At 46.6% G+C, this 25,736-nt stretch overlaps 1 long non-coding RNA gene across 1 annotated transcript; it reads right to left on the bottom strand.

Moving 5' to 3' along the window:
- Nucleotides 1-575: 575 nt before the first annotated feature.
- Nucleotides 576-25,510, bottom strand: LOC141258251 (uncharacterized). Its single transcript, XR_012318254.1, has 3 exons — nt 25,388-25,510; nt 11,876-12,093; nt 576-1,282 (listed from the first exon to the last, which is right to left on the bottom strand). It is a non-coding gene; the product is annotated as an uncharacterized lncRNA (long non-coding RNA).
- Between the last annotated feature and the right edge of the window lie 226 nt (nt 25,511-25,736).

Genomic DNA, 25,736 nt, shown 5'->3' with positions numbered 1-25,736 from the left:
ATCATGTGAAAATATAATTTTAGTGTCATTCTCAAAACTTTTGGCCATGACTGTATGTAGACCCATTATCCTGCATGGAGGGCTGTGTGAGGGCCACAGTTGGGGGATTATACTGTGTTAGAGTCACCATACTTTGCCTTAGGAATTGAGGTGGGGTACAGTAGGGTCATTATACTGTGCATGTGGAGGAATTCACTGTGGGGGTATCATATTGTGTTTGGTGGGCACTTTTGTTGGAATTATACTTTATGGGGGCACTGAAAGAGGAATCTAGGACTACAGCAGGAGGAAAATGACCATGTAAAGGCTGAAAAGTTGTGAGATATGGTCTTCTGTGACGCTGACAATTATTTTTTTTTGGGAGTGTGGACCCAATTAGAATTTCTGCTATGGGGCCCCATGATTTCTATGTACACCCCTGGCTACTGCTAAAGCATAGCTTTTTACCTGAGAACCATTGCAGACAGTTATTGTCTTGGCTACAGTAAACAGAGGAGAGAGACCGAGCATGCATGTCCAGCAGTACTAAGCACATTAGCTGGACCTGCACATTGATATACACTTTGAACACAAGAGGGTGCCATACTATATATTTAAATGAAGAAAATGACTGCATAATTGATGTTTATAACATGTAAATGCATATAAATCCTATTAACTATTTTTTTTCTAACATGAGATACCTACATAAGAGATATGAACACCTGTAGGGGAAAAATGTAAATTTGCAACAAAGTATATATAAAGTAAAACACCTTTATAAATCAAATGTGTTTATCATATACATCGCTGTATTATATAGAGTTCATAACAAAACGGTAAATTTTTAAAATGTTTTCATCCACTATTGAAGCTCGAGCAGGCATTAAAATATGTGTATCTGATACAATGACAGTAAGTGATGGTGGTACATATAATCCTTTACTTGTTCCATCAATAAACAGAGGTCCAATGAAATGTAAAACAGGGCCGAATGGAGTTTTCACTTTCCAGTATGAGCAAAAAGTGTCCCAGACCACAGAATATTTTTCATTGTTCGAGCTAAAAACCCATATTTGGTAGCCATATTCTCCTTTTCGGAACCCAAATGACTTCGGGGGAGAATCCGATGTAAATACATGGTTAATTCTTTCCCATATCAACTTCATTGGCCAACATGCCTCATCAAATGCCGCCATCTGTACGAAATCCATCTCAGTATTGATTTCTGATGTCTTCTTTCTGTAATGTCTTCAGAAGTGCAGAATCAAAATGTTAAATTGGTATTGATAATAAAGCATGTCTGGAATTAAAAAAAACAAACAAAATTCATGATGAAAGAAGCAGACCAGCTATTATACCCCTCACCAAGTTTATCACACTCTGCAATTCTTTTATATAAAATTTACTCAGTTTCCTGCAGTTAAGCCCCATCTTTGCGTCTCTTTAGCCTCGGATTTCACAAAGAATTTTTTCTTCTATACTTTGCTATCAGTACCATGATGCATCAGCACAGCATCACATGAGCATCCACAGCCAGGATCATCTCAGCCTCTAGGAAAGACATGGTAATTATCCTCCACTCTGCATTCCCTAGATAGGTTAACATAAGTAAACAGAGCTGTTTAGTCATCATCAGTAGCTGTGATATGAACTCCTGTGCCTGCTTTATGAGACTGTGCTGTAATGAAGATTGTTGCTGTAATATCCCTAAACTGCACTGGCCGTGCTTAAGATTAAATTCCACTGCTAAACTGTTAAAAAAGACTCTTGTCAGACGTGTCTGGTCAGCAACTGAATCTATCATGTGCCTAAGAGAAGCTGCAGCCTATGGTCATCCTGAGTAACAGTTCCTCCAGGATTCCAATGAATTTATGAAACCCGTCTCGCCCTATCTGAACCTAGCGGTGTGCGTGTAACATTGGTGGCCCATATGGGGAGGACTGAGCGGGGATTAGTGTCTAGAGGGAGAAGAGGAAAAGTGTCTGGAAAAACACAGCAGCACAGCACCTCAACTTAACTCTGCTACACCACTTAAAGGGGACCATCCCTAAAGAAAACTCACTAGCAGCAATGGATGTTGAAATACAAATAGACAGAATTAGTGAGCTGTTTCTTCAGTTAACCTGTGAAGAATTAAGAACAGTAGCATATAAAGATGTCAGAAGAACAGATTTCTAAAGCACACAACCGTAGGCAACTGTTAGCTGCCATTAATGCAAAAATGGATGAGCTGGGGGAGAAAAAAGCTGAAGAAGTCATGGGGACGTTCCTCCAGGAGCTAACACAGTTTCTATCCAGGTTGAAGTTGGAGGATGGAGGGGCGGCACCAATTGTCAAAAGCGGGAATCTCTGTCCGCAGACTGAACTACAGGATTGAAAGAACAACTCAAAACCCTAACAACAGCCCTGCAGGAATCGACCAAAACCTCTTAACGGGTGACAGACTCAGACAGAACCTTTAAACTGCTCGGGTTAGATAAATCAGGAAGACAGTCCTCTCTAACACCACAAATCACCATAAGGAAAGAATTCAAGATCCTGGGACAGATTGGAGAGTGTGAACAGAAAGAGAGACTGTCTTATATGAACTTGTTTCACCAGATTGATGCAGGCTTACAGAAAGGCTACCAGCCAGATGAAATCGTTGAGGGGGTGGTGAAGTGAGCAGCCCAGGAATGAACCTCTGTAGTATGCTAGAATTGAAGAGTCAATTGACCTTGCAACAGCTGAAGATGATTTTAAAAGGGCACTATAAAGAAGAGAGTACTTCAGAATTGTTCCACCGACTCACTAACCTTTCACAGAAAAATAATGAATCACCCCAAAGTTTCTTGTTCAGAGAAATTGAACTGAAGGATAGACTGTTTTTGCATCCAGAGATGTAGAAGCGGACGAGAGGTTTGATGCTGGACTAGTCCAGAAGAAGTTCTTGAGATCATTGGGAACAGGGTTAATCAGCAAAAACATCAAGTCGCAGCTGAAACAGTACCTAGAAGATCCTGGCATTCTGGACGAAATCCTAATTGAACAAATGAATGAGGCAGCTAGTTTGGAGTCAGAGAGCGAACAAAAGTTAAAGAAAGGCTCTGCTCCTAAATCAAAAAATATCACAGTAAAAGATAATTCCTTACCAACACCAGGTCAGGTTACATGGAGGGGGTGGCTGTGTAGTATTATACATGCACACGCACACCGATGGAGTTTGCATATTTTTAATGTTTAGTGTTAGGACTCGCAAGTATGGGGACCCTTGATGTTGGGTTGCGAGCTTGCGTATTTTGGCCAAAATTTCGACCAATACCTCATGTGGTGTATTTATCTTATACACTATTTTTCATCTTTTTTGCACATTTTTATGCAGGATGCGGCCAGGCCTCTTAAGTGTTGGCTGGGTGAATTGGGGTGTCTGTCGTGTGGGGGTGCACGTATATAGTGCTGGGCAGCCCGCCTGATCTAATAGTTTGGGCGTCATCAATAGGCTGCAAGCCAGACACTGTGCATCACACATATCTGTGTGACTGGCGCCCTATGCAAACTCCATTAGTGTGCATGTAAAATACTACATAGCCACCCCCTCCATGAATTGGTAGGTTAGTGAGTGGCTGTCTGCGTCAGTATTTTGCACATGTGCTGCCCCCGCCTTTATCATGGAGGCTTGCTGCATCCTGCAGTGCATTGGTAATCTTACCTGGTGTTGGTAAGGTATTATCTTTTACTGCGATGTTTTTAAAATTATGTCCAATGTTCACCATTTTTAATGTTTAGTGTTAGGACTTGCAAGTATGGGGACCCTTGACGTTGGGTTGCGAGCTTGCGTATTTTGGCCAAAATATCGACCAATAGCTCATGGGGTGTATTTATCTTATACACTATTTTTCATCTTTTTTGCACATTTTTATGCAGGATTTAGCCAGGCCTCTTTAGTGTTGGCTGGGTGAATTGGGGCGTCTGTCCTGTGGGGGTGCACGTATATAGTGCTGGGCAGCCCCCCTGATCTAATAGTTGGGCGTCATCAATAGGCTGCAAGCCAGACACTGTGCATCACAGATATCTGTGTGATTGGTGCCCTATGCAAACTCCATCGGTGTGCATGTATAATACTACGCAGTCACCCCCTCCATGAATTGGTAGGCTAGTAAGTGGCTGTCTGCATCCAAATCCAAATCTCACCAAACCCAGAACGTCATATGAGGTAAAACGGCTGCGTCATTACTATCCCCAAGTGTGTTTCCGTCTACAACAGCTGCAAGAGAGACAGGGGCATCAGTTACTTAATGCCCAGTGAGGAGGTCAAATAATGTACTCCTGGGAGGAGGATTCCTCGGTCAGTAAAGATAGCATCATCGGCCTAATCGGCGAAAGATGCTTTATATAGTGCCATCTAGATGGACTCCTGATAACAGCACTGTGGGACACAGGAGCCCAAGCGAGCCTTTTAAATGAAGAATGGAGAAGGCCACATACGTGCCTTCAAACTCTTATGACCAGTGGAACTCCACGGCAAAGCCGTCAACCAGACCGAAGTCCCTTTCATAGGCTGGGTGGAAGTGACTTTCCAACTGAGGGCCACGAAGAACAGCAACACCATTGAGCTTTTAGTACCTTTTCTCGTGACCGGTGATCAGAACGTGGCAGAGGATCCTATCCTGGGTTATAAAGTAATCAGTGAGGTCATCACGAGACACAAGTCAGGGACGCTGGTGGTGGATGCAATTGCCACATTGCTTTCCATACCCAATGTCGTGGTGGAAAATGTGATTCATAGAGTAAAGAAAGAACAGAATACAATGGACCTAAAAGAAGTCAAGGTAGGCTGGCACCCAAACATCATTCCTGCAAACCAAATGATGGGGGTGAGGTGTGGAGTCCGGGCAGAACTGGTAAGAAAAGTTCAGAAAAGACTGTTCATGCCAAAAGACTCCTCAGAACTTCCGTAAGGCCTAGTTCAAAGTGAGACTGTGCTTACGATTCCTACTGGTGGGTTTACTCGAGTGATAGTACCAGTGATGAATACTACGAAACAAGAAATTAGACTGGATCCAAAGACAGTGTTGGGTCACATTGAAACCGTTAAAACTGTATACTCAGCCAGTGTGAGACCCGCCCAGGGGTCTACCGTGAATTCAGTCTCCCCACCAAGGAACAGGAGTTGACCAGGGGAGGAAATTGCATGACCCACCTCGAGGTCCTGGGATCCCCCAGTACCCCTAGAACACTTGTGTGCTGAAGATATAGCGGTAGCAAAACAGATGCTGAGAGAAGAGTGTCATGCATTCTCCAAAGATGACTCTGATATAGGCAGTATCCCATTGGTGCAGTAGGAAATCAATTTGAAAGACATGACCCCTGTAACCAGAAGTTACATGTCTGTGCCGAAACCATTACACCGTGAAGTGAAAGAGTATTTACAAGATCTAATGAACAGAGGTTGGGTCCAAAAGTCAAAGCCGTCTTATTCCTCTCCTATTCTTTGTGTTAGGAAGGACGGTACGTTGAGACTCTACTGTGTTTACCGGGAACTAAACCGAAAGTCAGTACCTGATCAGCACCCAATACCACAGATTCAAGATATGCTGGATAACCTATCAGGAAGTACCTGGTTCTCTGTCCTCAATCAGGGTAAAGCATACCATCAAGGGTTTGTTGAAGAGTCCAGTAGACCTGTGACAGCATTCATCACACCGTGCGGGATATACGAGTGGATCTCCATACCTTTTGGGCTCAGTTCAGCTCCAGAAAAATTCCAGAGGAGCATGGAGACATATTTAGAAGGATTGAGGGATAATATCTTCCAGCTGTACTTGGATGACAATGTGGTACACAGAAAAACTTTCCGGAAAATTGAAGTTCCTGGAGTTGAAATGGGCTATCTGTGAACCATTTAGAGATTATCTCTACTACAGCAAAGAGTTTGAGGAATACACTGACAACAACCCTTTGACCTATGTCCTCACTACAGCCAAACTGAATGCAATGGGTCAGAGATAAGTCGCTGAACTAGCTGACTTCAATTTCAGCATCAAGTACAGGCCAGGAAAATGAAAGGCGGATGCTGACAGATTGTCGAAAATGTCACTAGAGCCTGATGAGTTCATGCAAGAATGCTGAGAGGAAGTCAGTTTGGAAGCAATTGAGAGCACTACCCAAGCAGTACAAGCTTATCAAGAGGAAGACACACCATTGTGTTGTCCGTTGACGGTGGAAACCACCATAAAAGCGAGAGAACAAGATTACCCCCTGTCTATTCAACAACTACCAAAAGGAAAAATCCATAGAGTACAACGGGAAGATCAGATAATTGGTAGAATACTACTTTATGTGGACCAAAATCGGTTTCCAAGTAAACGGGAGAGAGATAATGAGTCACCAGCAGTATCTGTTTTAGTTAAAGAATGGATGAAGCTCTACCTCAGTGAAGACGATATCCTGTATCGTAAAGGAGGTCAAAACCGGCAGTTGGTACTACCCAGAGTATTTCGTAGATTGGTCTTCAAAGAACTCCATGAAAATATGGGACACCTGGGAGTGGAAAGGACAACAAACTTGATCCGTGAACGTTTCTTCTGGCCGTACATGCAGAGAGATATTGAGAGATACGTGACCAGGGAGTGTGGGTGTCTGAAAGATAAACGTCCCAACACATCAACCAGGGCACCTATGGGCAACATCCAAACTACGTATCCGTTTGAGATGGTCTCAATAGACTTTCTACATCTCGAGACGAGCAAGGGTGGTGACGAATACATCTTGGTGGTGATAGACCATTTTACTTGATTTCCTCAAGCATATGCCACCACCAATAAAGCGGGTCGAACAGCAGCAGAGAAGATCTTCAATGATTTTGCTTTGAGGTTTGGGTTCCCTACGAGGTTACACCATGACCAAGAAAGAGAATTTGAGAACCAGATCTTTGCTAGGAAAGTACTGTAGGATTCAGAGATCCCACATAATGCCCTATCACCCAGAGAGTAATGGACAAGTGGAACGTTTTAGTCGGACATTATTGTCGATGTTGCGCACTTTAACAGCTGACGAGAAGAAAGACTGGAAGAGTTCTCTGTCAAAAGTGGTACATGCCTATAACTGTACAAAGAGCGATGCAATGGGTTACTCACTAGTGTTGAGCGAGCACTAAAATGCTCGGGTGCTCGAAGCTCGAGCCGAGCTTTCCCGTGATACTCGGGTGCTCTACTTGAGCAACAAGCCCAATGTTAGTCTATGGGAGACCCGAGCATTTTTGCGGCGGCACCCCCGGCAGTATTTTAAAAGCCTAACAAGTGCCCAAAAAGATAGTGACAGTGCTCAAATGACATGGGGACAGCATGGGGATCGCCCCAGGAAGCATTTCTGACCCCCAGGTCACTGCTGTCAACAACGTGGTCAGAGGTATTAAGCCACTTTTAAGGGCTCACAATAAAACGTTCAAAAACGAAACTGAAACTGCTTTCCTGTGAAATATTTTAAGGAAGTTCCTTTCCAGGGTAAAGACTTGTATATAAGGTAAAATAAATAACCCCCCAAAAAAATACTCCTCCACACCTTGGGCTATGTTCACAAGTAGCATTTTTTATGCGTTTTTGCACTTTTGTATTGCTTTCAACCGTGACAAATGCATTCACCGGGAAATGTCATTTTAACATTTTACAACCTTATCTGGCCATGTGCTGTGTGACACATGCATACAGTGCTGAAAAAACATGGGAACAGCATGGGGGAGACCCCTGGAAGCATCTCTGACACCCAGGTCACTGCCTAAAAGTGTGCCCATCAGAAGTCATCCTTGCCGCATCAGAAGATGCAGACTTGCAACTATCCTCGTGCAAGTTCTTGTCCCAGGGCACTGTTCAATTGTACCTCCCCCATTCCTTGCAATGCAAGCGCAAATATGCAGCCAACCACCCACCCACCCCCAGGCTGCAATACCATACTGCTTGCTTGCACTTGAAATTGGGCCTTTTAGGCATGTGGAGGCGGAATCTGGCCACCATGTCATGGCTGCGTTGGCGGCCTGGAATCCATACTCAGTCCCCAGCCCCCCATAAACGGTCCCCAGCCGCCCCTATTTCTCCTTGGAACATCCCCCCACACACTTTTCTTAGCCCGGCCTGCTTTAGGGTAGCATTGGACGAGCCCACCAGAGAACCAGACTCCTCCGATGGGACCTGGCTTCTCCATCAGGGGAGTTGAGAGTGCCAAGGTGAGGAGCATGATGGTGATGATACAAGTAAGCATCTGCTTTGTTTCCTCGGAATGCAAGCGTAAGTGTGCAGCCTGCCACCCACCCACCCCCAGGCTTCAATACCATACTGTTTGCTTGCTTGCACTTGAAATTGGGCCTTTTAGGCATGTGGAGGCGGAATCTGGCCACTACGTCATGGCTGCGTTGGCGGCCTGGAATCCATACTCAGTCCCCAGCCGCCCGGCGGCCGGGTGTCCACATTCGGTCCCCAGCCGCCAGGGGGCGGCCGGGTGTCCATACTCGGTCCCCAGCCGCCTGGGGGCAGCCGGGTGTCCATAAACGGTCCGCAGCCGCCCCTATTTCTCCTTGGAACATCCCCCCACACACTTTTCTTAGCCCGGCCTGCTTTAGGGCAGCATTGGACGAGCCCACCAGAGAGCCAGACTCCTCCGGTGGGCCCTGGCTTCTCCATCAGGGGAATTGAGAGTGCCAAGGTGAGGACCATGATGATGATGATGATAGAAGTTAGCACCTGCTTTATTTTCTTGGAATGCAAGCGCATGTATGTAGTAGCGGCTAGGCCTGAGGTGGTCAGCGTTTTGGCGCATATCCTACCTCCTCCGAGGATTGCTGGATGTTTTCCTGCTACTATCCCAGTTCTATGACTCAAGTTAAAACAAAGCTTCAGGAGATGAATGATGGATGAGATGGTGGCAAAGGAGAAAGAGCAGGGGGAACAGGGACCATTCACATCAATATCAGGCCTGTCAACCACACATGTCTTGTAGGATATGTTTCTGTACCAAAAGGAGCGGTTCGGCTACACAGTTATAGGGCATACAGTGAGTGCATTGCCTACCAAAAATTTTGAGGCACTCCAATGCGCCTTGGAAATGACATGGAGGTCAGAGGGCCTTAACTAAACCGTTTTTTCCATTTATAGCAACTGGGTTTCCTGTACACTGTTGGCCTAAGCAGTGAATGGAAGGCTTTCCAAAAATTATGAGGAACTGCAATGCCCCTTGAAACAGATGGGGATTACAGCATACTAAAAACCTTCTACCCATTATTGGGGAGTGGGTGTCCCTTAGTTTTCGCCTTTTCATTGAAAAGCAAAATCTGACTAAAATTAGGAGGAAATGCAGTGCCCGTTGGAAGAGTCGTGGAGGTTAGAGGTAATTAAAAGCAACATTTCAATGACCCTTGGAAGAGCTGTAGAGTTCAGAGTGGCTTAAGAAGACGCTTTTAATGCCCCTTTGAAGAGACATGGAGATCACAGTAGCTTAACAAGACGGTTTTAATGCCACTCAGAAAAGACATGGAGGTCCCAGTAGCTTAACTAGACGCTTTTCATGCCCCTCAGAAGAGACATGGAGGTCCCAGTAACTTAACAAGACGCTTTTAATGCCCCTCAGAAGAGACATAGAGGTCCCAGTAGCTTAACAAGACGGTTTTAATGACCCTCGGAAAAGTGGTGGAGGTCCCAGTAGCTTAACAAGATGCTTTTAATGCCACTCGGAAAAGTGGTGGAGGTCACAGTAGCTTAACAAGACGCTTTTAATGCCCCTCGGAAAAGTGGTGGAGGTCACAGTAGCTTAACAAGACGCTTTTAATGCCCCTGAGAAGAGACATAGAGGTCCCAGTAGCTTAACAAGATGGTTTTAATGCCCCTCGGAAAAGTGGTGGAGGTCACAGTAGCTTAACAAGACACTTTTAATGCCCCTCGGAAAAGTGGTGGAGGTCGCAGTAGCTTAACAAGACGCTTTTAATGCCCCTCAGAAGAGACGTGGAGGTCACAGTAGCTTAACAAGACGCTTTTAATGCCCCTCGGAAAAGTGGTGGAGGTCCCAGTAGCTTAACAAGACGCTTTTAATGCCCCTCAGAAGAGACGTGGAGGTCCCAGTAGCTTAACAAGATGCTTTTAATGCCCCTCAGAAGAGACGTGGAGGTCCCAGTAGCTTAACAAGACGCTTTTAATGCCCCTTACAAGAGCCATACAGTACAACATCTTAAAAACATTATTCCCATTATTGGGGAGTGTGTCTCCCATAGTACTTGCTTATGCCTTCCAAGCAAAAGCTGCCACAAATTAGGACGGAGGAACTTGCAATGCCCCTTACAAGAGCCATGCAGTACAGCATATTACAAACATTATTCCCATGATTGGGGAGTTGGTCTCCCATAGTATATGCTTATGCCTTCCAAGCAAAAGCTGCCAAAAATTAGTACGGAGGAACTTGAAATGCCCCTTACAAGAGCCATGCAGTACAGCATATTATAAACATTATTCCCATGATTGGGGAGTGGGTCTCCCATAGTATTTGCTTATGCCTTCCAAGCAAAAGCTGCCAAAAATTAGGACGGAGGAACTTACAATGCCCCTTACAAGAGCCATGCAGTACAGCATATTACAAACATTATTCCCATGATTGGGGAGTGGGTCTCCCATAGTATTTGCTTATGCCTTCCAAGCAAAAGCTGCCAAAAATTAGGACGGAGGAACTTGCAATGCCCCTTACAAGAGCCATGCAGTACAGCATATTACAAACATTATTCCCATGATTGGGGAGTGAGTCTCCCATAGTATTTGCTTATGCCTTTCAAGCAAAAGCTGCCAAAAATTAGGACGGAGGAACTTGCAATGCCCCTTACAAGAGCCATACAGTGCAGCATCTTAAAAATATTATTCCTATTATTGGGGAGTGGGTCTCCCACAGTCTTTGCTTATGCCTTCCAAGCAAAAGCTGACAAAAATAAGGACGGAGGAACTTTCAATAATGGCAACACGGACCATGGTCACCCTGGTGGTATAGTGGTGGTGGAGGCTGAGGATAAGGAGAAGAACATAAAACAGCCGAAATGAGGAAGCGTATACCCATGTGTGGGTGTGAAGCAGTGCATGTGAATACACCTCCCGAAAAAACACAGTGGATTTGACTTTATGTTACTCTGCTGTCATTTGGTGGTAATGAGAAGTCTGGCCCAATCCAGCCCTTGTTCATTTTGATAAGGGTCAGCTTGTCAGCATTGTCAGTTGACAGGCGAGTGCGCTTATCAGTTAAAATTCCCCCAGCAGCACTAAAAACACGCTCCGATAACACGCTAGCGGCAGGGCAGGCCAGGACCTCCAAGGCGTACAGAGCGAGTTCATTCCAAGTGTCCAGCTTGGATACCCAATAATTAAAAGGCACAGAGGAATCACGGAGGACGCTGGTACGGTTGGCAAGGTACTCCCTCACCATCTTTTCAAACTTTCCACTCCTTGTGAGAGTACCCCACGCCTTATGGCCTGTAAGCTGGGCGGGTGTCAGAAAACTGTCCCAGAACGTTGACAGTGTTCCCCTGCCTCTGCTGGATTGGAGTTGCCTCTCTCTCATTTGTACGCCTTGGTTGGTCAATGAACTGTGACCTCTGCCTCTAGCGTGTTCAGATGGGAATTTTTTTAACAGTTCTGCAGCAAGGGCCTTCTGGTACTGCCCCATTTTTGTAGACCTCAGGAATAAGAGAGTGAAAGTTCTCCTTGTAGCAGGGGTCTACAAGTGTCACCAACCAGTAATGACTGTCACCCAACATTTGGTGAGAGGAAGGAGCATCAGGGTGAGGAGGAGTATGCGGTCGAGACTCACGGCTACTAAGAGTCGACCGTGTGGAAGACAGGCTGGAGGTGGTGGTGCCCAGGTAACTGGAAGTATTATCTGCTATCCAATTAATTACCTGTTCACACTGATCAGTTCGCAATACTGGTGTTGTTCTGTGCTTCCCTAGTAATTCGGTCAAGAAGTGGGAGCGAGAAGATGGCTGTTGGTTGTGGCACATTTTCACCTTCGCCACGGCCCCGTCCTCTCCATGCACCATCACCAGAACGTCCACTTCCACGTCCCTTGCCACGCGCCTTGCCCATGGTAAAGTAAGTTAAATAGCTTACACTCGCACTATCAATGGAAAAAGGGTAATAAAAAGAAGATTAGAACCGTGGAAAAGGAAAACCACAGTTCTATTTCTCTGGCCTACACCCGACTCTTTTAAACAATCTGAACAATCAGGGAGAAAATATTACTGTTTTTCTTTACGGAAAAAATACCAAAAGCTGAATAATAGAGATTTCTTACCGTGGAACTGCAAAACCACACTTGTATTTCTCGGGCCTACACCAGACTATTTTCAACAGATATATTTGTGTCTGAACAATCAGGAGACACTATTATTTATATTTTACGGCCAAAAATTGCGAAAAGCAGGATAATACAGAGATTTGACCAGTGGAACTGCAAAACCACACTTGTATTTCTTGGGCCTACACCAGACTATTTTCAACAGATACAGTATATTTGTGTCTGAACAATCAGGAGACACTATTTATTTTTTACGGCAAAAAATGCCAAAAGCAGGATAATAGAGATTTTTTACCGTGGAACAGCGAAACCACAGTTATAATTTACTGGTGTATACCAGACTTTTTAAAATATATATATATTTGCGGCTGAACAGTGAGCGACACACTCAAACTGTTTTTTTTATATACAAATGGCCCAAAAGTGGATAATACAGAGGTTTGAACCGTGGAACTGCAAAACCACACTTGTATTTCTCGGGCCTACACCAGACTATTTTCAACAGATATATTTGTGTCTGAAAAATCAGGGAGACACTATTATTATTTTTTTTTACAGCAAAAAATGCCAACAGCAGGATAATAGAGATTTTTTACCGTGGAACAGCAAAAGCACACTTCTGTCTCTCTCGCCTACACCAGACTATTTTCAACAGATATATTTGTGTCTGAAAAATCAGAGAGACACTATTATTATTTTTTTACGCCAAAAAATGCCAAGAGCAGGATAACAGAGATTTTTTACCGTGGAACAGCAAAAGCACACTTCTGTCTCTCTGGCCTACACCAGACTATTTTCAACAGATATATTTGTGTCTGAAAAATCAGAGAGACACTATTATTTTTTTTTTTTACGGCAAAAAATACTAAAAACAGGATAATAGAGATTTTTTACCGTGGAACATCAAAACCACAGTTATAATTTAGTGGTGTATACCAGACTTTTTTAAATATATATATTTGCGGCTGAACAGTGAGCCACATACTCAAATAGTTTTTTTTTTAGATACAAATGGCCCATGGAACTGCAAAACCACACTTCTATTTCTCTGGCCTACACCAGGCTATTTTCAACAGATATATTTGTGTCTGAAAAATCAGAGACACACTTTTTTTTTTTTCTTGGGGGGGGACACCAAAAGGTTAATAAGACGGGTATTTGTACAGTGTGAAGGAGGAAAAAAAAAGAGGATTTAGATGAAAAAAAAAGGATTTTTCCTGGCCCCTGAGACGTGGAGCTAAGTCCAGCAATTTCAGCAACAGGAGCAGTCAGGACTGTAATGCAGCGTTTGCTGGTATAACCACTGCGTCTCCTATACAGCCTGCCTGCCTGATATCTGGGATGGATATTAGTCCTGAGAAGGACAGTTTGTTTGATCTGGCAGCCTTTACAGACCCTACACTAACTATTTTGCAGGATATATCTCTCCCTAAATCAGCAGCGCTGTCCCTACACTGTCTGATCCGGAGCGACTGTGTCCAAGATGGCGGCGCCTGGTTTTAAATACTCGAGGTGACGCTGTGCGGCCAGCCAATCACTGTAATGCCCACAAACAACATGGCTGCGGCATTACAGTGACTGGCTGGCAATCCCTGCATGTTCATTGGCTCTGTAAAGAGCATCAAAAATGCAGGGCGGAGACCCGAGCTCCCACCTGAGTAACCCGGAGATGCTCGGTGCTCGCCGAACATCCCGAGTAGCGTGATGCTCGGGCGAGTACCGACCAGTGTCGAGCATGCTCGCTCAACACTATTACTCACACTTCTTTCTATTGTACGGTCAAATCGCCAAGACTGTCAATCAACATCATGTTCGATACTCCAGTGTCAGAGACTTACAGAACATATCCGGAGTACGTTCGGAAATTGAAGGAACGGATGGCAGAGGCATACAGCATAGCGTCCAAAGTGGTTATGCAAGGACAGAGCAAGAGCAAGGAGTACTATGATTGAAAATGTTATGGAGCAGAATTGGCACTGGGAATCCGTGTGCTAGTCAAGAACAAAAGGCGGTCCAGGAAAACTTTGTTTGTACTGGGAAGACAAGGTGTATGTGGTCGTAAGGAGGAAAGCCGATGACAGTCCAGTGTATGAAATCCGATTGGAAACCAGAATAGTCCATCAGAATTTACTACTACCCTGTGATTATCTCCCACCACAACAAGACTTTCCAGAAGTAGAACAACATCATCCGAGATCGACTAAGGGACCACCACAGACTGAAGCTCCGAAGGTGGATAGTGATCTTGAAAGTTCACATGAAGAAGAACACACCGTTGTATTTCTCGGACCGGCAAGGAGAGGGATGTACCATCCTCAGGAGAGTGAAATAAGTCCTGAGGCTCCAGAGTTTGTACCAAGGAGTACAGATGAAGTCCAATTCAGATTTGATGATCGAACACCGGTCACTGAAGAGACCGATTGACACTTAGGAGTAGCAGAATTACCAGACCAGGTGGAAACGAACGATTCAAGAGAAGTACAGTAACTTACAGAGGCAGTTCCAAGATCATCTGAGGAAGTACAAGAAATGAGTGCGGCAGAAGAAACTCCTGCATCCGAGGAACCTGTGGTATCTGAGGAACAACCTACCAGGAGGATGTTGACTCGAGAAGTGAGGAGGCCTGTGATGCTGACGTATGAGACACTCGGTGAACCGAGTCAAGTGCCAAGGACTGTCGATTGGAAACAGGTATTTCTGCCTACGGACCAGGTAAGCTCATATGAGTGGTATTCACCACCGAGAGACAGTATGGACAATGTTACCTGGTGGAAAGACTTGTTTTGGCCTAGTGAGAGAGAGAGCTGGTTGAAGACGTATGAAAACCTCCAGCGGAAGAGATGCTGATTGTTTTAATTGTGTATTTCTTTCAGGAGTTCTACAAGCAAAAGGTTGTAAGAATAGGTTGTTATTGATGTTTGTAAATTTTATGACAATGCCAATTTGTATATAAAGTTATTCAACTTTTACCACTGTCTCAGAATTGGTCAGCTTGACCAATTAAGATGAATGTCGAGAACGACATTCAAAAAGAAGGGAAAGTGTGACATGCAGAAGTAGTGCTGTTGCTTCAAAAGCATCCAGCAATTATAAGAGTCAACAGTCACAAGAGACAGGGAGTGGTTAGCAGAGCCCAAGGGGGATTGTGGGGAACTTGTTTACTATTCTGGCTGCAGCCAAAGGGAGAAGTGGTGTGTGATCTGTATCTCACAGAAGTGCAGGAAAGAGAACAGGATTCAAGTCCAGGGTGAAACTCAACACAGGTCAGATACCCTGCACTGTTAGTTCAGGAAATCTATCATTGGGCAGGAAGATAAGGACTGGAAGGAATTGTGTCACAGAGATCATCTTTCTCATCAAACCCTCCCCCCTCCATCTCCATGCAGAATAAGGAATGCTGTGTACTAGTGAGTCTTTGTGAAGGAAAAGCCTGCTGTTTATGTATAGAAGTGTGCTGCCAAGAGATCTAATTTGTGCTGAATTATTCTACTGAAGAGACTGAGGTTCCTGTGCCTGCTTTATGAGACTGTGCTGTAATGAAGATTGTTGCTGTAATATCCCTGAACTGCACTGGCCATGCTTCAGATTAAATTCCACTGTTAAACTGTTGAAAAAGACTCTTGTCAGATGTGTCTGGTCAGCAACTGAATCTATCATGTGCCTGAGAGAAGCTGCAGCCTATGGTTGCCCTGAGTAACGGTTCTCCCAAGATTCCAATGAATTTCTGAAACCCGTCTCGCCCTATTTGAACCTAGTGGCGTGCGTGTAACAAAAGCCTAGTTTTGTTGGTTGCCTCTGTCAGGCACTGTAGTAAGGGCACTAGCAGCAGCTATCTCAGTCATAGCAAATTTAAAGATGTGAATAATGTGTGGGAGCATTGAGCTCAGGACATTTTTCATACTGACTCCGGGATAGTGATGATTTTGTAAAGGTGTCAGTTGTGTCAGCCAGACCTGGAGATTATCTGTGAATGAATGCATGGTAAGCAAGGCTACAGCATGTTAGAGAGGTGGTAGCTAGAGAGAGCCCCCTTAGGCTGCGTGCCCACAATGTTTTTTAAGCATTTCCATAGCAGCAATTTCGCCGCGGAAACGCTTAAAAAACGCTTGGTATAAGGTCTGCAATGTTCCCCAATGATAATCCGCATTTGCTGAGCACATGCTGGGAAATTTCCGCTGCAGATTATCATTGCGAAAAAATCTGCAGCACTACCATTAATTTTGCGGAATTGCGGCGTTTTAGCCACCATTGACTTGTATTGGACCGCATAACATCCGCATGACTACATGTGCACATGCGGATTTTATGCGGTTCAATGCGCAGATGGTACCTGGGTCTGGAGAAGAGGTGACTCTCCTCCAGTCCCGAGTACCATAGTACCTGTAGTTAAAAAAGAATTAAAATAAAAAATAAACATATACTCACCTTCTGATGGCCCCCGGTCTCCTTCTCCGGTGTCTTCGGCTGCTCGCGGTGGTAAAAGGACCTTCCATGATGTAATTTAGTCATGTGACCTGTCACATGACTAAATGAGGTCATGGAAGGTCCTTTTACACCACCGCGAGCCGCTGAAGACACCGGACGCAACGGAGAAGGAGATCAGGGGCCATCGGAAGGTGAGTATATGTTTTTGTTTGTTTTTTTTCACCATTTGTATTCTTTTTTTTACTATTGATGCTGCATTTGCAGCATCGTAACTTGGTCACACTATATAAATCCATGCTGGTTGCATGGATTTATAGTGTGACCAAGTTGTCAAGCACTTTACAAAGTGATGCTAAAATCGCTTGGAAAAGCGCTTGACAACCCGCATGCGAAATCGCATGTTAAAAATGCTTCACTTACGCTTCTACCTGGCTGAAAAAATGCATGTAAAATCCGCATGTACAATCCGCATGTGTTTTTTTCTGCCAGGGAGATGCAGAAACGCTCAGGAAAAATCCGCAGCATTTCTGCATCATGGGCACATAGCCTTACACTGTTTCACAAGAGTGCAACTAGGGTGCAGTGGTCACAAGCGAAACACATGAGCCATGTGGCCCTATATCAGGAAGGTGGAGGTGATGTTATCAGTGTGGGATGATGTTGACAACAGACGCATGCTCAGTAGAGCAGGAACTAGCCCAGACCCTGAAAAGGACATCACTGACGGCTCTTAATTCAGGGAAAGGACAGGCGCTACTGTAGTGACCGCAGCCTCTGCTCCCTGATGATGGTTTGTTTGTAAATCCCAGTATGCACATGGGGTTCTCAAATGAAGCAACGTGAAACAGGAAGAAGGTAAAAAAAACATAAAAAAAGGAGTCAGATAGTCTAGTGAAGGAACAATAGGGATTTTTTAATTAATGTATATTAGAAAAGAGATTAGGCAATGACATTAACCCCTTCATGACCTTTGACGTTAATGTACTTCAAAGGTCATGTCCCTGACTTTAATGCAGGCTCATACGCCGAGCTCGGATTTTTCACAGCAGATGATGGCTGATTTAAGCCCAGATTCCGTTGGTCAAGACCGAAAACCCAGTCTTCACCAGTCAAGACCCGACATCCAGATGCCACAGGTCAAGCACCGAAGATCAGACGGTGGTCATTGGATGAGGCAGGACGTCTGCCGTGCTGACGAGAAGACCTAAGTGAACCAGGCCTTTAATTCAAGCGTAGACTAACGGTACAGGGTGTGGGCCGTGGCTGCGCTTCAGAAATGAACGAAGGTGGCCAGTGTGAAGAACACACTAAGTGACTCACATATCAGGCACTTGTGGCCTAGCGGAAAGTACCGGTGTCCCCCGTTGGTGAAAGTATAACAATCAAAGGTGCTTGAAGCGCATATTACAGCTACAAGCCTGGCGCTGGCAGTGACGCTCTTTAAGCTAAAGATATTAATAGTCGTTTAACTGTGAAATGAGACTGCACGCAGATAGAACATAGAGTAAGATATTGCATTTACTACACTGCTTTTATTGTCATTATTGCTAAGATTGTGCTAGTTGTCTCCATATACCTGCATCACCATGTGTTCCTATAGTTAAACTTTCTTTCTGTGGTAGGAAAATAAATAGCTTTGGTTAACTATCCCTGCATCCTCACTATCTGCATCATTGCATCTAGATCATTTCACCCGATAAATGAGCATTTTGCTGGTTTATTGTGTGTGTGATTGGCTGCCTGTTTAGAAGGGACTGAAAGCTGTATTTTAGGTTTAAATGCAGCTTTCAGTCCCCCATACATAAGTCTAAAGTCGGTCGACGCATTCATATCAATAAATATGCCTTACACTCTAATATGTATGGCGCCCCTGAGGGTTCAGTTGCCACAGAGGTACTGCATCTCACCCAGAGGTGTGGTATCTCACTCTCAGGTAAGGAAGGAGTACAGCCCGGGACCCTAACACCTGCATCCAACACATCCACTTCAGTAGGGCTGGGCGAGATTGCTCCTACGGGAGAGCACAGTCCCTGGTCCCTGGCTGGAGTGGAGGGGAACCTAGTGAGGGGGAACCATGTAGTGGGTGTGGGTGGAGGACCTAGATCAGGGGAGCACTGCTGAGGGAGTGATATAAAAGAGGGAACCATCTTAGAAAGATAAGCCAGTCAGAGGAGGAGAGTGTGTGGAGCAGAGGCTCTGCAGGAGCTTTGCTCCGGAGGCGGGCCTAGTGAGAGGCCCAGGACTGAGAGAGGAGAGGGAGCAGGAGAAAGGCTCCAGGAACAGAAGGGATCCCAGGGTTATGGGCAGTGCTGGAGGCCACCCATATGCCCGAATCTGCCAGGCGGTGGAGGGATCGAGCCGCAGAGGGGACCGGCCCCTAAACTAGTGGAGAACTACAAGGCTCAGCTAGGAAAAGGAGGCTGCTGTACTTGCAAGGTGCAGTGGCCACATCCGCAACTATATCGCCGAAAAGGTGGACACAGAGGGTCCAGGGGACTGCAGGTCGCCCGACAAGACCTGAGGCTACCGGATTGGGACACTGGTTGCGAGGCACAGGGCAGGAGGGCGAGAGCCAGTGCAGGAAGACGACTGAGGAAGGCACATAGAAAGGGGTCCTGTCAGGCACTCTTGAATTACCTGAGGGATTGCTGAACCCCTGCCTGGTGAATGTAGCACGACGTGGGAGGTTGTGGTCTGGACCCTGTAACCTGAGGAACTTATCAACTGTGAGTAAACTCGGAAGACTGCACCCCACTGTCTCTGTGATGATTGCTGCGCCATCAACCCCTGCACTACAACGCCCAGCATAACCTATAACATCTACACTGCCCTGGAGCTAAGCTCTACCTGTGGAGAGCCACACCATCCCTGCTGCACTCATATCAGCTCCCAAGGACCTGCTCCGCAGCGGTGGCTCCCTTAGCCGCATACCACAGGCGGCGTCACGAACTTTATACAATCACTATAAATCCCCATTCAATAACCCCTTTTTATTGACCGTCCTGGGTCACGGACCGGGTCACCGCCACTGTGACATCCCTCAGCATCTACCGGCCCGGCACCGGGTACCCCACAGCCCAGGGGTCGCGTCATATGTATGTGTGGCGCCCCTGCATCTCACCCAGAGGTGTGGTATCTCACTCTCAGGTAAGGAAGGAATATATGGCCTGGGATCCTAACACCTGCATTCAACACTACACTATTCCAGACCAGCAGGAGGGGCAAGATGCGCTGCTCCTCTGCTGAACCCTGTCCTTGGCTGGAGTGGGGGGAACCAAAGTAGGGGGAACCATGTAGTGGGTATGGGTGGAGGAAGTGACTCGCCCCCTGGGCCGCGTGGGGAACTCGGAACTGGGCCTTTTGTGGGATGCTGGGGGTTGTAGTCACCGTGGCGATGACCCGGTCCCGTGGCTCAGGGTGGTCAAACCAGTGGCAGTCAATTGATATGGTTTTCATTATTTTCAAATGTCCGACTACGCCACCCGTGGATTGCGGTCAGGATGAACCGCCGCTGCAGGGCAGACCGCTGGGGCTGGTGTTGGTGAGCAGCACAGGAATGGTGTAACTCCCCACGGGAGAAGTGTAGCCCCAGGGCAGTGTAGGTGGATGATGGGGGTGATGGTGCGCGGGAATAATGACTCAGAGTCTCTGTAATGCAGTCCAGGATCTTTACTCACAGTTCGTTAGTCCACGTTACTCCGGCCGGCTGTAACTTCCCGCGTCGCACCATGTTCACCAGGTGAGGGAGCTCGGCCAACTCCCAGATAATTTTGGAACGCTTCGCAGGACCCCCTTTGCGTATCCTTCCTCTGGCCTGTCATACCCCTCCAGTGACCACGCTTCTGTCCGGCTGCCTCGGGCCTTCTCTGGGTAAACCTCGGCGCCAGTTTCCCTGACCTTATGTGGTGCCTTCCTAGCGGGTGTAGTGAGGGGCTGCACCATATGAAATGTCACAGTCTCCGGTTTCTAGTTGAGGGTAGTTCCCTGCCTCCACTAGTTTTGGGAACCGGTCTCCCCCTTGGCCTGACCCCTCTACTCAGGTAGACGCGGGCGTATGGTGGCTACCAGATGGTCCCCCTTCCTGGGGTCCCTTCTTTCCTCTGTGCTCCTGGAGCCTCCTCCGCTCTTCTTCATTCCTTTTCCCCAACTCTCTCTCCTTTCAGTGCTGACTGGGCCTCACAGGCTAGACCCGCGTCCGGAGCAGAGCTCCACAGAGTCCTGCTCTGTCACATCTTCTCTCTGACTGAACTCAACCGACTTCTCCTGAACTAAGATGGTGCCTACCTTTTGTACCTCTCTCTAGGTGTACCCAGGAACTGCTTCCTCCTTGCTCCTGCACTACAGGGTTCCCCCTTTCCTAGGTGTTCCCTCCCCCCACTCCAGCCAGGAACAGGGACTGTCGTGCTCTACTTGGAGCATATCGGTCGCCCTGCCCCCCGGAAATGTGGTGTAATGCATGCAGGTGTCGGGGTCCTGGTCCGCACTCCATCCTTACCTGAGAGTGAGATATCGCACATCTGGAAGAGATGCAATACCTCTGTAGCAACCGAGCCCCCAGGGTGCTACAGAAGCAGTTCAGGGGAGCTCAGTAAGGAGTGATATAAAAGAGGGAACCATCTTAGAAAGACAAGCCAGTCAGAGGAGAAGAGTGTGTGGAGCAGAGGCTCTGCAGGAGCTCTGCTCCGGAGGCGGGCCTAGTGAGAGGCCCAGAACTGAGAGAGGAGAGGGAGCAGGAGAAAGGCTCCAGGAACAGAAGGGATCCCAGGGGTACGGGCAGTGCTGGAGGCCACCCGTATGCCAGAATCTGCCAGGCGGTGGAGGGATCGAGCCGCAGAGGGGTCCGGCCCCTAAACTAGTGGAGAACTACAAGGCTCAGCTAGGAACCGGAGGCTGCTGTACTTGCAAGGTGCAGTGGCCACATCCACAACTATATCACCGAAAAGGTGGCCACAGAGGGTCCAGGGGACTGCAGGTCGCCCGACAAGGAGGGTGAAAGCCAACGCAGGAAGACGACTGAGGAAGGCACATAGAAAGGGGTCCTGTCAGGCACTCTTGAATCACCTGAGGGATTGCTGAACCCCTGCCTGGTGAACGCAGCACGACGTGGGAGGTTGTGGTCCGGACCCTGTAACCTGAGGAACTTATCAACTGTGAGTAAACTCGGAAGACTGCACCCCACTGTCTCTGTGATTATTGCTGCGCCATCAACCCCTGCACTACAACGCCCAGCATAACCTATAACATCTACACTGCCCTGGAGCTAAGCTCTACCTGTGGAGAGCCACACCATCCCTGCTGAACTCACATCAGCTCCAGAGGACCTGCTCCGCAGCGGCGGCTCCCTTAGCCACATACCACAGGTGGCGTCACGAACTTTATACAATCACTATAAATCCCCAATCAATAACCCCTTTTTATTGACCTCCCTGGGTCACAGACCGGGTCACCGCCACTGTGACATCCCTCAGCATCTACCGGCCCGGCATCGGGTACCCCACAGCCCAGGGGGCGCATCATATGTATGTGTGGCACCCACAGAGGTACTGCATCTCACCCAGAGGTGTGGTATCTCACTCTCAGGTATGGAAGGAGGACGGCCCAGGACCCTAACAGCTGCATTCAACACTACACTACTCCAGACCAGCAGGAGGGGCAAGATGCGTTGCTCCTCTGCTGAGCCCTGTCCCTGGCTGGAGTGGGGGGAACCAAAGTAGGGGGAACCATGTAGTGGGTGTGGGTGGAGGAAGCAGTTCAGGGGAGCTCAGTAAGGAAAGATATAAAAGAGAGGGTGGAACATTCTAGAGTGAGTAAAATTCTGAGGGGGTTGAGTCAGAGAGAGAGTCAGAGCAAGAGCTCAGCAGGAACTCTGCTCAGGAGGAGGGCCTAGTGAGGAGGCCCAGGAGAAGGAGAGGACGAAGGAAAGGCAGCAGAGGGAAGGCTCCAGGAGTGAAGAAAGGATCCCAGGGGTATGGGCAGTGCTGGAGGCCACCCGTATGCCCAAATCTACCAGGCGGTGGAGGGATTGGGTCGCAGAGGGGACAGGCCCCTAACTAGTGAAAATTGCAATATTCAACTAGGTAACCGGAGGGTGCAGCATTTCAAGTGCTGCAGCCAAAAGCCACATCTTTTTCACCGAAAAGGTGGTCATAGAGGACCCAGGGGACAGAGGAGACGTCGCCCGACAAGGTCCGCGGTCACTGGATTGGGACACTGGATGTGAGGTGTAGGAAGATGGCCAGAAGGAACACACAGAAGGGGGTCCCGTTATGTACTCCGGAGGTACCTGAGGGTTTGCTGAACCCCTCCCTGAGTAAGCACAGGACGACGTGGGAAATTATGATCTGCAGTTGTAACCAGAAGCAAAGTGAGAACTGTGAGTAAATCCAGAAGACTGCACCCCACTGTCTCTGCGACTTATTACTGCGCCATCATCCCCTGCACTACACTTCACAGCAACATCTATAACATCACCATTTCCTGCCCTGGAGCTAAGCTCTGCCTGTGGAGAGCTGAACCAACTCTGCTGCACTAAGATCAGCTCCAGAGGACCTGCTCCGCAGCGGCGGCTCCCTTTAGCCGTATACCACAGGTGGTGTCACGAACATTATATAAAAACTATAAATCCCCTGTGAATATCCCCTTTTATTGACTGCCCTGGGTCACGGACCGGGTCACCGCCACTGTGACATCTCCCCTAGCAACGACCGGCCCGGCACCGAGTACCCCACGGCCCATGGGGCGCGTCATATTGGCGCGCCAATCAACTGGTCAGGGAAGATATTATTTGGGCATATACAATTTTGGACTGCCGATCACTTCATTCTCTCTGAGATAAGCTGCTGACAGAGATGTTTGTCAGTTTCTCTCATAGAGAACACAGGAGCACTCGGCCAAGTGAGCGCTTCCGTGTATGGGAGAGACGGCCAAGATGGTTGTCGGCCAAATGATCAACTGAAGCATCATTTGGCCAACAATTCGGTCACAGTTATCAGATTCTAAATAATATTATGAGTAGGTCACACCAAAGGCTAAGCCTGTCCTGTTAACCCTTTCATGAAATGCGCCGTACATATACGGCGCATGACGTGTCTTCGCCTTAGATGCAGGCTCCGATGATGAGCCCGCACCTTTCCGGGGACTTGACAGCGGATCTGATCAGCTGTCATGTGCTCCTAACAGCCGCTGGTGGAATCGCGATTCTCCCGTGATTATTAACATGTTAAATGCTGCTGTCAATCTCTGACAGCGGCATTTAACATGGCTCCGCTGGAAGCGGGTCACAAGACCCGCCCATCGGTGCCAATGTCACATGACTGCGCATCGTCGATGGGTTGGCATGATAACCCGGTGTCTGCAGGCGACCCATGCAGTTGTCATTGCAGGGATGCAAGTGAACATTTTTGCTACATACAGCGCTATGTGTAGCACAGGCGATCAGATGATTGCAGCTTCTAGTCTCCCCAAAGTTTACCTCAAAATGGTATAAATAAAAACATCAGCTCGGTGAGCAAAAAATAAGTCCTCACCCAGCCCCAGAACCCGAAAAATGGAGATGCTACGGGTCTCAGAAAATGGTGACTTATTTTTTTTTAACAAACTTTAGATTTTTTTACCATTTAAATAAAAAAGAAACTATACATGTTTGGTATCTACAAACTCATAATGACCTGGAGAATCATAAAGGCAGGTCCGTTTCAGCATTTAGTGAACATTGTAAAAGAAAAACCCAGAAAACAACTGTGGAATTTAATTTTTTTTTGCAATTTTACCACACTTGGAATTTTTTCCTGTTTTCCAGTACAACCAATGGTGTCGTTAAAAAGTACAACTTGTCCCGCAAAAGCAAACCCTTACAAGGCCATATTGACAGAAAATTTAAAAAGTTATGGCTCTGGTAAGAAGAGGAGTAAAAAACAAAAGTGCAAAAACAGAAAAGGCTCGTGCCATGAAGGGGTTAAATAGGGAATATGACCTATTTATTTTACCTATTTCTCTACTCCCACATGGGTGACTAGCCGTCTTTGCCTCTCCTGATTTCCTACGCTGGCTAAGTGATAGCAATATGCCAATTTGACCATGATACTTGATTTCTCCCCAATATGATGACAAAATAGATGTCACATCTACAATCCAGGGGCGTAACTATAGGTGCAGGGGTTGCAATAGCACACGGGCCCTGGAGCCGAGGGGCCTCAAAGGTCCCTTTGGCCAATGTGAAAAGACCATTACTATTGAAGATTTGCAATAACAAGGGGCCCCGTTGGAGCTTTTTCATCAGGGCCCATGAGCTTCAAGTTATGCCACAGCGAGAATCATTCTGACCCATGTTCACAACACATTCAAAGCCATGTAAATCTGCAATAACATATCCAGCAAATAATCATTATCACACAATAAGTGCAACATAACACATGCAATATCTCCCATGGGGAAAAGAACAACGGCCCCTGCATTCTAAAAAATCCCTAGTATGTAATATACAGTGAGCCCCAAGTATAACAATGTGTGCAGAAAATAAGAAGAGCAATAGTTTGTAGATATAATGGAAGTAGGAAGCGTAATACTAATTATGAACCTATCCTGATGTTATGCAGTTAGTATTATTTAGACGATATGAATCATGACGAGGCTTTATATAAATTGGGCAAAAAATAAACATTTAAGTCTCTTCTACATGTTTGATGCCTACCTGCTATATCATTTCTTCAGTGTCTGCTGCTTTTGAGCTTTGATCTCTTAGGAAAAACTTATGGTCAGTGACCTCCTATGTAATCAGTGGCTCCATCCCTCCTTTCAGTACTGCAGCTCTGTGAACTCGGATTCGAACAGAGCCCTAAAAGATACAGTTACCAGAGTTCATAAATCCATACCCAAACCAGACTCTCTCTTAAAGAAGTTGTCCACTACTTGGACAACTCCTTCACCCCCACACTTGGCCCCAATAAAATAAAAAAGCTTATGCTCATGTGGCACCCCAGGGGTCTGGTTTTCCACAGTAACAGCAATGTTATGTCTGAGAGCAGGTGGGAGGTCTCTTG

This window comes from Phyllobates terribilis, unplaced genomic scaffold (genome assembly GCF_046119375.1).
Source record: "Phyllobates terribilis strain yellow unplaced genomic scaffold, ASM4611937v1 Scaffold_3__8_contigs__length_932513732, whole genome shotgun sequence".
Taxonomy (NCBI): domain Eukaryota; kingdom Metazoa; phylum Chordata; class Amphibia; order Anura; family Dendrobatidae; genus Phyllobates; species Phyllobates terribilis.
The sequence above is the reverse complement of the archived record's forward strand: the minus strand, read 5'-3'. Positions and strand labels throughout refer to the sequence as shown.